General features: G+C 37.2%; 1 pseudogene; it reads left to right on the forward strand.

Moving 5' to 3' along the window:
- The first annotated feature begins 2918 nt into the window (after window positions 1-2918).
- Window positions 2919-3882, forward strand: LOC106028943 (olfactory receptor 5T3-like; annotated as a pseudogene).
- The last annotated feature ends 10110 nt before the right edge of the window (window positions 3883-13992 follow it).

The raw sequence follows: 13992 nt of genomic DNA on the forward strand, positions 1-13992 counted from the left end.
TTTATGATGATGTATCTTGCTGGACTTTATTATATGTGATAGTATAAACAAAAATTGTTACAGGCAAAAATATAATATAGAAACCATTGTTTGTTTTCTGTTAGATCGTTCTAAATACCCTACAATGCTTTCATCCACTTGAATGGTTTTACACTGACTTGATATGTTTGAAGCTATGTATATGAAGTTATATTCAAATATTTCAAGGAAAAAGACACTATGGTAACTACTAATAAGTCGGATTATTTGGTGGTGAAGCACTAGGTTGCTGAAACTGTCATGCTTTGACCTGTATTGGTTATGTTGTTATGTCCTCTTTTATCTCAATCTCTCCCTTATTCATTAAAAAATTATTTAGTAATTTTTATGATTTTTTAATTAAGGAGAAAAATCAAAAAATTACTAGGATATGTTATAGTAACTTTTTGATTTTCTATTATCTTGATTTGAAGTCCTGTAATGCTCCAACTATCTTGTTTTGACTGATTAGACTCTGTTTCTGTATGATAGTATCAAGTTTGAGGGTATAGGCAACTACTTTGAAGGCAATAAGATTCACTATGATGCCCATTATGGTTTAACTATTATCTTCTTTGGAAGTCCTGTAATGTTTACAAGATTTAGATTTTATTGGTCTTGTTCTCTACTGTTTTGTTCAACCTTATAATACCTAATGAGATAGACAATTCCTTTTAAGGAAGCAAGAGGCATTATGGTAACCATTGTTGATAACCTTGTACTCTGTTTTTACATCATGTACTATGTCTGTCCTTGGTTTTGACTGACAGCTTTGTTTTTCCATATTTGACTTTATTCTCTTCCAAAAAAAAAAGAGTAATAATAACTAAGGGGTAATAAAACCCAAAATGTGTAAATTGTGTTGTAAAAATGAAGGGAAAAAAGTGCTCTAAAGGATACAACAGCAAGTGTGTTTAGGGGTGTTAAATAGCTGACTATATTAATGTTTTTTGTTGTATCATTGAACACAACTGTTTGCAGTCTCACTGTTTGAATGTCCACTTTGTATGCTTTGATTCTGTAACTTGAGCAACTATCTCTAAGATGATAATGTGTAATCTATTAACTGGCGATTTCTTACTGGGTTTTTTCTTTTTTTTTGTAGTTCTGTATTACTTATACACTTATACTGCTTTGTTTTGTTTTGTTTTTTCTCTTTTTCCTTTTAAATAAAATTAAAAAAAATAAAAACAGAAATGTACTTTTGTCACATCTTAACAACCCACTCATTCATACATATATTATTTATCAATCATTTTTATAATTACACACAAAAGTTACACAGCTAAGAGATTTTATATTTTTATGAATAATGTATACATTATTTGAAAAATTGAAAGGCTGCAGTTTTTATTGCTTTTACACTGATTTCTCACTTATTATTTGTTACTGAATATTTCAATTGGATCTCTGAGTGAGTATCTGGGATAATATTTATCCACAGTTTTCTTTTAACAGCAGTGTTGCTTCATTTGTTCATTGTCTTCTTGATGTTTGAGTGTCTTAATGTAAGCTATATATTCTTTTAGATCATGAATGTGAATCAATAATAAATATCTGAAATCAACCTGGGCCTCACTACATCAAATTTTTAATCTTTCTTAAAAATTCATTAGTAATACTCTGAAAGAAAAACAGCAGGCCTGTTATACAAACTTCTCCTTAACTAGAGTGAATCTAACATTTTATTTTGGGTTTATAGAACTGAAGCATTCAATGATAAAGAGATGACTCTTTGACAGTTTGGAAGTTGATGGTGTATTTACACACTTCTCTTATTTAAGAAAAATTATGAGCTTATTATTGGATAAACTCTGAAATTAAGTAACATTATATGGCATTTTTCAAGTTTTAGTAATGGCTTGTAAGTAAAATTATCCATTGAAACTTGTGTGAGATTTATGTTTGAAATGCCACAATTATAATCTATGTTTATTTGGTAGCTGCAATTAATTTTCCAACAAAAATACATCCCAAAATTATTTCAAAGACTTTGAAAGGGAACTGAGCAAATAACTTGAGAAAAACATCACATTGTTGTTAAATTAAATTCAAAAAATATAATGCAATAAAATAGCAAGGTCAAATAAGGGCAACTTGTGTATATACATGTAGGAAAAATTTAAAATTAGGTTAGCAGTAATTTCACTTGCAAATAAAATTCATTTATCTCCTGCTACTCTCTCCTGTTCATTTTATGGTAAGCGCTGTTGTTCATGAGTTGCATAATACATTTTTTTTGCAAGCCCTTATGATAACATCAAATGTAAATGTAAAGTCCCATCTTCTATCATTTGGAAACATTTTAAAATTAGGTAACTTTAACAATCTTATTTCTCATTTTGAACCCGCACAGTCTCATGATATAAACTGGTTTGCTTGCATTTTAACAATAAAAATGAGAGTAATTTCATTTACTTTGTGGGAAATCAAGGATGCGAACTCAGATGCACACTTTACATTGTCATATCTCTTGGCTTAGACATTCTTACATTCACCTCTGAATTTTAAAGTCATCTAATAACAGTTGGTTGAAAGTCAAACAGAAATTAAATGGATAGAAGACCCATTCCTATAGGCAGCATGTTATCTCTTTTTGAATTTTAATTTTTACTTTTTGGTTCCGGGGATCAAACTCACCACATAGTGCTTGCCAGGCAGGTGCTCATGCTGCTAAGCTAAATCCGCAGCCCCCAGCATAAAATTTAGTATAATAAATTCAATCAACAAATGGATCAAGTTATTTCTTTTACAGCAAAAGCATCTGTTTAGGCCAAATTTCTTTATTGCTGATCATCCTGTGCCCACTGATGAAATCATTTCACCACTCAGAAAATCATACATGCTGATATGGCTCAATGAACTATAAGGGCAAATAAAATTCCCCCTAGAACTTATAAATGAAAGCTGCAGTGGAAAGATATCCAGATTTCGGTGTATACAAGTTTCATTTCAAGAATATGAGTGAAGTCACAATGTTTGTATTTTTGGGTTTCACTGATTTGGGCTTGAAAATCATGCTATTTGGGGTATTTCTTGCAATCTATGTTTTTACTCTGACAAGAAACCTGGGACTGGTTGTTCTTGTGGTTGACAGGTGGCTTCACACTCCACGGTACTATATCCTGAGTGTTTTATCACATTTGGATGCCTGCTAGTCTACTTTTGTGACTCCAAAATGCTAATTAATTTCCTGTCAGAAAACAAATCTGTTTCACTTCATGGTTGTGTAGCACAGATGCTTCTCTTTGCTAGTTTTGGAAGCAAGGAATCATTTCTCTTGGTGACAATGGATTATGATTATTATGCAGCCATCTACAGCCCACTCCTGTATTCAGTAAATAAGTCACCCAGAGTTTATGTGCAGCAGATCACTGCTCCCTATGTTAGTGACATGTCTCATGCCATGGTACATACTGTGATTAAGGTTAGCCGAGCCTTCTGTGGATCTAATGAAATTAGACACATTTTCTGACATCCTTACTCTCCTCACTAACTCCTGTTCTCACAGTGACACAAGCCAGCTTTTACTCTTCTACTGGGTGGGCACCATTGGCACTATCCTGATGTCTTGAGTTCCTATGGCTTCATCCTGCTGGCCATTTTGAGGATGCATTCTTTCAAAAGGAGTAGAAATGTGTTCTCCATGTATGGCTCTCACCAAACTGGAGTGTCCATTTATCACTGGACAATTGTCCTCATGTACATAAGACAAAGTTCCAACTATGCCTGGGGTCATGACATAGTGATGTCCATTTTCTACACAATTGTCATGCCCATGTTGACCCAATTATCTACAGTTTGAGGAACAAGGATTTCAAACAGCTAATGCAAGGACTCTTTGCAAGGCAGTTTCATAAGTAATGTACATGTTTAGAGTGGAGAAAACCTAAAGTTGAATCTGTTTCTCTTGGTTCTGAAACTGAAAAAAGGAAATGTTTTGTTTTTGTTTAATAGCACTCTATTTCCTCAAAATTTTCCAAATAAAAAACATTTATCAGTTGTCCCATACAGCTTTTCTCAGACATAAATTATTTGTGTTATTAGTGTCCTGATCACTATGCTCAAAGATATCCATATAAATATTCTATAACATCACTATAGAATCATTAGTTGCATATCTTAAATTTCTAAGAATACATATATCTATGCTTTGTTTATACTAAGTCATCATTACGTATTTTAATTACACTTGCTCATTTTGGCATCTTTGTGAAGGATCTGACTGCCACAGATGTTATTTCACTCCTTGTGCCCTTCCATTTGAAGATCCATACTAGGTTTTGCATATGCTCAATTTTGTTCAACAGCATGTAGCATCATTCCATATCAGAAACACTGAGTCCTTATTGTCAATATTGAAAACCCAGCTAAAAGTCCAGATTTTCGGTTTCAAGAATGGCACAGGAAAAAATAAAAATCAGAGACAAATATCACATTCCAACAATGGCTGGGAATTCATGTATCTCTGGAAGCGACTTTATTCAATCCCAAAACAGCCACTGTTTATTCAGTCTGTACCATGATAGGTGGGGCACACAAAGGAATAAAATTTATCCAGAGAATGACTTCAAACCTGACTATAATCATGTGATGATTTAAGAAGGTGTAGATGATCTTATGCTTAGAACTACGTTGTCTTTGCATATAATCTTCAGATGACTTAAAAAGATGAAGATGATCTTGTGCTTTTAAGAGTCAATGGGAAATCCCAGGTGAGAGGGTGTCAGCAATCCCAATTCCTGCTTTTACCCCATAGGGGAACAAGCAAAACCAGTCACCATGAGTTTGTGATGTGCAACAATTCCATTTCCCATTTACCAATCACAGAAATTGATTATATCTGTGCTGCACAGACCTCAAATAAATTCATATTAGGCTATAATATTATACAAGGTGTATTTAAAATCTGGAAAAAGAATTGAAAATTTATCTTTCAAGGTTTTACCTAAATGCAAAATAATTCCCCCACGCCCCATACAACTCATAAAATTGAATTGACTGTGAGAGTTGTATTCTCCTGCAAATGAGCTTTCTCCTAGTGCTATGGGAGTTCCCAGAGGCCTTGTGCTTACTCGAGTTTTATTGTTTTCCTGATTGTCTGCTTCTCTAAGTAACTTACCAATAGCACCTTCCTCATTGCCCAAATCCTAGAAGAAACAATTAGAGAAGTCTGTCAGTATCATTTTGTCTAACGTTGCTGCCTCATTTTCTTTACAAATGTGTATCTCTCAAATAGGTTTAAATTTTCTGAGTTTTGCTCATTTTTTTTCATTTTTAAATACTATTTTAAATTTTATTTTGTAAACCATTTCTTCTGCTAGAACTTCCTTTAGAAGTCAACTATAGTACAAAAGTAGTCTTAAATGCAAAGTACAAAAATGAATATTTTCCTAAAATATGATTGTATGACTTAATAACACTTCTGTAGAATAGATGTAGAACATTTTCCATGATAATATTTAGCTACACACAAATAACTTTCATCTTTTTGAGTTGCTCTGCTCTATGATATCACATTTTTGCTTGAATCAAATGCCAGAGTCTTGGCCATTGGTGTCTGTTGATCTTCCTTTATTAAGCATACTTTGTATGCTCATGGTCTTGGTATTAAAATCTATTTCAACTGATATCAACACAGCCATTAGAGAATTCTTACTATGTGATGTGCTTTTTACTCCTTTTTGGAATTTTTCCACAATTATTTCCTTTTCTTTTTTGTACTGGTGATAGAACTCATGTCCTCACATTTTCCAGGCTGGCATTAATGCCACTGAGCTAAATCTGTGGCCAATTGTTTACTTTTAAAAAAAATTCAGTTACATACAAGTTCATCTCTTTTTAAAAGTATTTGGCATGGAATTGCTCTTTTATGAAGACTGATAACATTCTTTCAATCTAAGGAAATTCTTTGCAGAACTATTTGCATTTTTGTTTTCTTTTTCACATCTGTTATTTTTTTGCATTTAAAACTCGCTCTGAATTACTATGGCATTTTCATGTTTCCCAGAATTGGCTACAATATTCCAATTTCTTCTCATTTATCATTGCTTTAAAGATTGCAATACACATGCTAATTTATTATAATTTATGCTGCATTGATGTCACATCGTTTTGGGGATAAGAACGTTATCCCAATTTTTGGTTTATTACTGTAATAAATTTGCTTTTGTGAATACTTTTTAAAAAAACTGTACTATTTGTATTATTATTCATTTTAAACTACAGACTGAAAAACATATTCTGTAGCAGAGAACAGACTGAAGATTCTATTTCCTTGACAGCTTCTCAGCTCTGCCTGGCCCAAGGAGAACAGCCATTGAGAGAATAAAGAAGAATATCACAGTGTCCTGGTAAATAGCCAGACTTGGTCCATGTGTTGTCTTTGACCAAACCCTAATTTATGAAATGAATTGTTTCAAATAATTTAAGACATGAAAGATAAATGTCATATATGCTATAATTTAGGTTCCTGGAACATTTTTTAAGTAGTGGAATCTGATTTTTCCATCCTGAATGATAAGCACTATCAAAAACCTCACCTTCCCAGTAGGCCTATCCCTAACCCAACAGTTTTCAGTACCCTTAGCCTGGCCCAAAGATTAATCCTATTAGAAAACATAGCCATAACTCTAACTTAAACACTAACCCTAACCTTAAAATCCAATGGCTCCAATCATAACAATAAAACAAAGCAACGAACTTTCCACATATGAACATTAATCACAAACCTATAGCTAATGCTCACCACACACTAACATTAACAATGCTCTGCACTAGCACTAACAATAACCTTCATTAACACTGATAACATCACTAACTCTGACTCCTAATCCTTGCCTTCACTGTAATTCAAGAGAACAGAAAACTAACCATCACCCCCAGACATTAACTCTATTCCTCACTACAATACTAAAAATGAAGATTGATCTCAACCTATCTCTAAACCTAAACACTAAACTTTACCTTACCCTAAACTTAACCCTAAATATGATCTTGGCTCTGACTTTGATGTTACCCATAACTGGATCTGTGTCCTGTAGTGTCGATTGTAAGTGTAACTTAACCTTTAATCCTAATCAGAATCTCACACCAACCCCTAAAACCTAACCACTAAAACTTGCCCTAATTTCTAACCCTAACCTGAACCCTATTTTTGAACTCTAACCCTAAGCTCTAACCACTGAACCTAACACTATACTTAATAATTTTAACACTCACTCTGGCCCTAAACCTTGGCCTAATCTCCCAAGAGTGGAAGATGCACTTCTGCTGTTTTCCTGCTTTCCAAAGGTCTTGCCACTAAAAGAACAGGAATCAGAGCCTTTTAGATCTTGTTTCCAATCTCACAGTGGATGTTTCTACATATGTTCAGGAGAAGCTGACAAGTCAGAGAGTCCACCCAGTGCCAGTGTAGGCTTGGTACAGGGAGTCTTTCACCACTGGGCTCAGGTGGATGTGAAGGGGCTGACACAGACAGGGGCGAGGTGATAGATACAGAACTCTGACCTGTCCATATCCTATTTCCTACTTTGTGGTTGGAAGCATGACAGTATTGAGCACCTCTAGCTACTGGATTATTGTGGTTTAGTTTGTCTGCATAGAGCTTAATCCAGTGACCTTAAGGGTCATCTATTACCCTCTCTGTTTCAGTATTATATGTATACAATTCCATGCAGCATAATGTGGAGAGACTTTTTAATGCAGTGTGCACTGTGAGGATGAAAGGGAGGGGCAAATGATAACTTGTGGACCAAAAGCCAGGTACTGTGTCTGCAGAGCTCTGTGATGATCATTAGCACACCACATAAAAACTCTGTCTCCTTGGACCCAGAGCAGGGGCATCACAAAACCAACAGTGGCCAATGCTGGTATAGGGCGAAAGTGAGCACAGGATGGTCTCAGCAGGTGAGAACTCATGCTGGCCAGGACTAAGATCCAAGAAAGGGGACACTCCTGGATAATGGCCTAGGGCTTAACATAGAAAGGACCTTTAGTCCAATACTCAAAGTAATTTGGCCTTCCTTACACCCTCTGGTAACTTTAAAAAGTGTAGACATTCATATCACGCACTTTTAGAATCAGAGAAAACATGCTCTTAATCATTTCCCTTTAAACCAAGCTATGGACAACTTCGTTGGTGCCACTGTTTACCTAAGAGATCCAAATATCCCATGTGCAGTAAATTCCAATATCTTTCTTGGCTTTCTACAGATTCAAACACTCACCGTGAGGGCTGCACAAAGAATGAGAGTCTTGTGCACTCACACACAAAAAATGTTTTTCTAAGTTACTCTGTACATTTCTCAATAGTGTCATCTCAAGAAAATATCACTTTGATTCCCAGTACCAAAAATAAATATATCCCTGTAACGATAACAGATGTGCCTTCCATGGCTGTACAATATTGAATTGAGAAGGTTAAATCTGGCAGAATCTCATCATTTATCATTGGTGATGAGATGGCACTCAATGCCATCTTATTCCCAGCCACATGCAGTGAGCAGGCTGTGAGGATGTGTGCCCTAGTAGCTGGTCTCTGGTGGCCAGGGAAATAATAACACAATGGCACAAGTGTAGCCACAGTTCCAGAGGCCCAATGTAAAGTTGCCTCCCAGAAGGATTTCTTCTGATGCCACGCTGAATCTCCCAAACTCTGTGTCTCTGAGGGAAATGAGATTAGAGTACTGCTCCTCTGGGCTCCCCTTAACCTAACTGAGGGGAATACAGCTATTCTGCTTCAGTGAAAAGGTTTCTTTAGTGTTTTGTCCCATGTACTGTCTTCATTATGCAGAGGAAAACAGGTTTCCCCAGACCCATCCTGTCTAAATCAGTAGCAACCCACACTCCATGTACCTTATGGAGAAGTCTACACATTACTCACTATGGGTGATTCTCAGTTCTGACACATGTGCCACTGAGCAGCCAATTGTCATACAGAAGCTTTTTTTTTTGCTTATCCCTAGTATGGATATATTTTTAGAGGACTCAGTGGGACAATATTCTTTATGTAGGTTATTAACAAAGGCAGGTACTGCTGCTCCACAGCTAAAAAAAAAAAACTACCTTAAAGACATCACTTGTTTGTCATTCTCTGCTCCTAAACTGCATTTTTTATGAAAATATTTGAATCCTTTTCACCATGGTCACACATGCCCTCTGTGTTCACAAACATAAAGACTTGAGTCTTTCTTGTCCATACTCTGGATACCATTCTTCTGGTGGTTTGTGCCACTGCTCCTGACTGTGTTTTTTTTTTTTTCTTCATTCTTTCCTCCAATATGAAAATGAACCCTCAGGCCAAGGATTTAGTTCAGAGGCATAAATGCCTGAAAGGAAAAAAAAAAAAAAAAAAGAATCCTCCCTGAAGTTTGTAGTGACCAGCAGAATGTGGACTCTCTGGCCTAGCAAATGGGAGAAATTGTTTGAGTTTTAGTATCCTCCATCCCAATTAGACCCATCTCTTTCTTTATCACCTTCCTATGTTCATTCTGGGACTTTGAAATTGTACTCTACTCTGTATACAAGCTCTTTGGTGGGTGAGTGTGCCCACTATGACACGGTACATACACTCTGGGCATCTCTACGCTCCTCTAAAAAGTGAACTAGTAAAGGAATAAACTTCACTGGCTTTTGTATGGATACATATCATAAGATGTGGCAGGCAATACCCAGGACCTTCATCTTCAGAAAGGGTGCTGGACAGGCTGTTTTTATTCACAATTAAATTTTGTCTCCTGGGAAAAGCTTCTCTGCCTCAGTAGCCCATGTCAATCCACATGCATAAACACTTGTAAAAGCAGACAGGTTTCCATGTTTTAGGGACATTCACCACTTCTTGTAGCTGGTATTATACATACAACAAACAGGGGACTCTTGGGTGCAGAAAGGGGAGCCTGAAAGCATGCCCAGATATCAGGAAAACTTATGTAGAGCTTTCATTCACTCAACCTGCATATATGTAACACTTGCTTTGTCCAGTAACTTTTGTTGATACCCAGCATAATCCCAGGAACAAAGAAAACAACAATTGTTGGATTCAAATTCCATTTGTGAGGTAGACAATAAATGTAGAGGTCACAAGACACAACTCAGGATTGATAGACATTCAGAAAACAGGAGTGGTGAGAATTGATAGATGGATATGAGGGCTTTAGTTAAGGATCAGTGACTGAATCCTGGTGCTCTTACATTTTTTGATTCTATGGTATCTCTTTTCAGAAGTAAGGATCAGGTAGTGTGGTGGGTGTAATTTCTAGAGTCCTTGAAAAAGAGGGGAGAAAGAGCTTCAAGGCAATACCTATAAGGCTCATGTTCAACACACCATCTCTCAGTTCTGTTGGTCCTCCACATCAATCTACCCATCCATACTCAGAGCACTCAGGGCCATACTGGAGTTGGGATGTTCATAATTTTTTCAAATATGGTTGGAGTTCAACACTGAGAGCAGAAATACACAAAGTTTTGCACCTGATTCTCCCTGAAAGAATGCCAGTATGAAGTAGAGATGCATAGGTTTAGAATAAACTTTCTAGACAAAGTCAGCCAATGCTAGGACAGTCACAGAGGCCTAAGGGTGGGATTGGGTTGTCCTCAAGACAGAGAGACAAGACAAGGCAAAACAAAAGGCTGTCTTGAAGAGACAGGGTGGAAAGCAAGACTGGGCCTCTGATTCCATTGCTCATTCATTTCTCCCAGCACCATCTCTACCAATTTGGAAAACTTGCTGGAAACATAAATTCTGAAATCCACAATTAAAAGAGCCCTGAATGCAGGTAAACCAAACTGGAGCACATATGGAGCCTTCTTTGAACCTTCTCATTGCTGAAGTGGAATACCTAGAGTCCAACAAGGCCCAAATGGATGGTAAGGCACAAACACTGCAGTCTGAAAGACTTCCCTGGTTTTGAGTAGGCTTTGAAATTCCCATAAGAGCAGCCCTGTCTTTTGTGCCTGACAAGTCACTGGAAAGTGACTAACCTGCTGAGATTTTCCCCTGTCTAGCCAGAATAAGGTATGAGGGAGAACTGGCACTTTCCTCTGGATATATAGGATCTTCCCATCCTGCACCAGGTCCTAGGTTTCAAAGATTTTTGTGAGATGTGAAATTCTTCAGTCCTGCCTGTGTGAGAACATTGATCTAGGCTCACATGGCATGTGCCATGGAGGTGTAATCATCCTATCTGAGCTTCTTTTTTGACTTTTACTGAAATTCTTCTGCATGATAGTTTTGTTACTTGGGGCCCACTGAGTCCCATTCTGGGGCTCCCTGTGCATCATCTCTTCTAGCAGTGCTAAGGCAGCTGAGGCAGCTGACACCCCAATGGGATGCTACATGCCCACATAAAATGTTTTGTTTGAGCCCTGCACCCAGCAATGCTTGGTAGACTCTGGAATTCTGAGCAGGCAAGCAGATGGGCACCATGGATTCCAGAGGCTGGTCAGCCTGGCATAAGTGCTCCACACACTTTGGAGAGGAATCCTTGTGGCTTCCTGGTGCACCAGACCAGTGCAGCACATCCTGGGTGGGCCTGCAGCAACCTCCTCACACCCAGCAGTGCTTGGCAGACTCTGGAATTCTGAGCAGGAAAGCGGGCTGGTGCCATTGGTTCTAGAGGCTGGGCAGCCTGGTGTAAGTGTTCCACCCATTTCTAATTTGGGATCTAATGCTCAGCTCAGAGACAGAACTTTGTGACTTCCCAGTGCACTGGACCAGCGCAGCAGGTCCTGGGAAGGCCTAGGGTGACCTCCCTGCCCCTGGCTGTGCTTGGGGATCTCTGGAGTTCTGGGTGAGCAGGCACCATCAGTTCCAAGGGCTGGGCTTGGGCCAGACTGCCTCACCCCCAGAGACCCTCTCTCAATCTGGGGAGCTGGGTGGCCAGAGTCCCAGGAGCTGAAGGTATAGAAGAGGATCTCCAACAGACCCTGGGGAAGCCTTGGAATAACACTTGATATACTTGAAACACAGAAATACAGGAAAATGACAAAATGAAAGACCAAATTACAATCTCAAACCTCCAGCCCATCCAAAGAAACCTTAGGAGTGATGTACTTAGAAGAAACTATATGCCAAACACCTAAAATATGGGACATAATAGCAACTGAAATAAAGGAGCAACTCTAGGAAGCATTAAAGGAATTCAAACTAGAAATAATATCCCAGGTAAAAAACAAAATGATAAAAGAAATGAAGAAGATGCTGAACATATCTAAAGAAGACACAGTTAAAAAACTGGAGGAACTAAACAAAAAGACAGAATCCCTGGATAAGCAATATAAGACACAAAAAGAATACAAAAAGCAGATGCACAGAGATATACAGGATATCAAAAATTCCACTGAAAGCTGTAAAAACCACCTCAATGAAAGTGAAGATGGAATTTCAGACCTCAAAAACAAGATTGCAGCTAGTGAACAGAAAAGGAAAGATCTTTTAAAAATAACAAGGAATCACGAAATAACAATTCAACCACTGCAAGATTATGCAAAGAAAAACAACATAAGATTGACAGGGATTAATGAAAAAGAAGGGGACAACATGAAGGATGTCAAAAGGATATATAGAGAAGTAATAACTGAAAATTCCCAAACATGAGATTGGAAACCAACATCAGGATCAGTGAAGCATACAGAACTCCAGTCATAACCAAAATAAAACTACACCCAAGCATATAATAATCACCTTCCCAGAAATCCAACATAAGTATAGAATATTAAAAGCTGTCATAGAGAAAAGACAGATCACTTATAAAGGAAAACCTATCAGAATCACTGCAGACTTCTCAGCACAAACAATAAAGTCAAGAGCATGGAGTGAAGTATTTCAGATCCAAAAGGAAAATGATTTCTAACCTAGACTGATGTACCCTGAAAAACTGAACTTCAAAATCGATGGAGAAATAAGATACTTCCATGACAAAGAATAGCTGAAGAACTTCCTGATACCAAGCCAACCCTGCAAAGAATACTGAAAGACAGTTTAGATACACTTAGGAAAAAACTACTAAGCAAAGCAGACAAACAGAACAGAAAGATAAAGATGCAACAGCAGAAAGACAACATGTCAACTATAAACCAACACATAACAGTTATAACCATTAATGTAAATGGTCTCAATGCACCAATTAAAATAAACAAACTGGCAGAATGGATCAAGAAACAAAATCCAACCATATGTTGTCTACAAGAAACCCATCTAACCTAAAAGGATACTCACAGACTGTAAGTCCAAGGATGGAAAACAATACTTCATGCAACAGGAATGCCCCCCTCTCCAAAAAAAAGCAAGAGTAGCTATTCTGTTTGCAGACAATGCGAACTTTAAACCAATAATGATCAGAAGAGATAAGGAAGGTCACTACATACTTTATAGAGGAAAACTTTAAGAGGAAGAGATAACTATCTTAAATATATATGCACCAAATTCCAGAGCACCCAGTTATATAAAACAAGTATTAACAGAAATGAAAAACTAAATTAGCAGTAGCACAATTATAACAGGAGATCTTAACATACCATTGACACCAATGGACAGATCAACCAGATAGAAAATCAGCAAAGAAATAACAGAACTGAATCACACCTGGGAACCAATGGACTTGATAGACATATACAGTGTTCCATCCAACAACCTCAGAATACACATTCTTCTCAACAGTACATTGGTAATTCCAAGGGGCTGGGGGTTTAGCTCAGCGGCATAAGCACCTGCCTTGCAAGCAGGCGGTCGTGAGTTCGATCCCCGGTACCGATAAAAATGAAAAAGACAAAAAAAAAAAAAACAAAAAAAAAACACAGTACATTGGTAATTCTCTAAAACATACCATATATTAGCTCACAGAACATATATAAATAAATGCAAAAGAGTTGAAATTATCCCTTGCATATTATTGGATCATAGCAGTATGACATTAGAAATTAATGATAAGAGATACTGCAAAAATCCCACAAACACATGGGAACTGAATAATACCC

The sequence above is a fragment of the Cavia porcellus genome, unplaced genomic scaffold (genome assembly GCF_034190915.1).
Source record: "Cavia porcellus strain 051 isolate PalLab524CR breed Dunkin Hartley unplaced genomic scaffold, mCavPor4.1 scaffold_29, whole genome shotgun sequence".
NCBI lineage: Eukaryota > Metazoa > Chordata > Mammalia > Rodentia > Caviidae > Cavia > Cavia porcellus.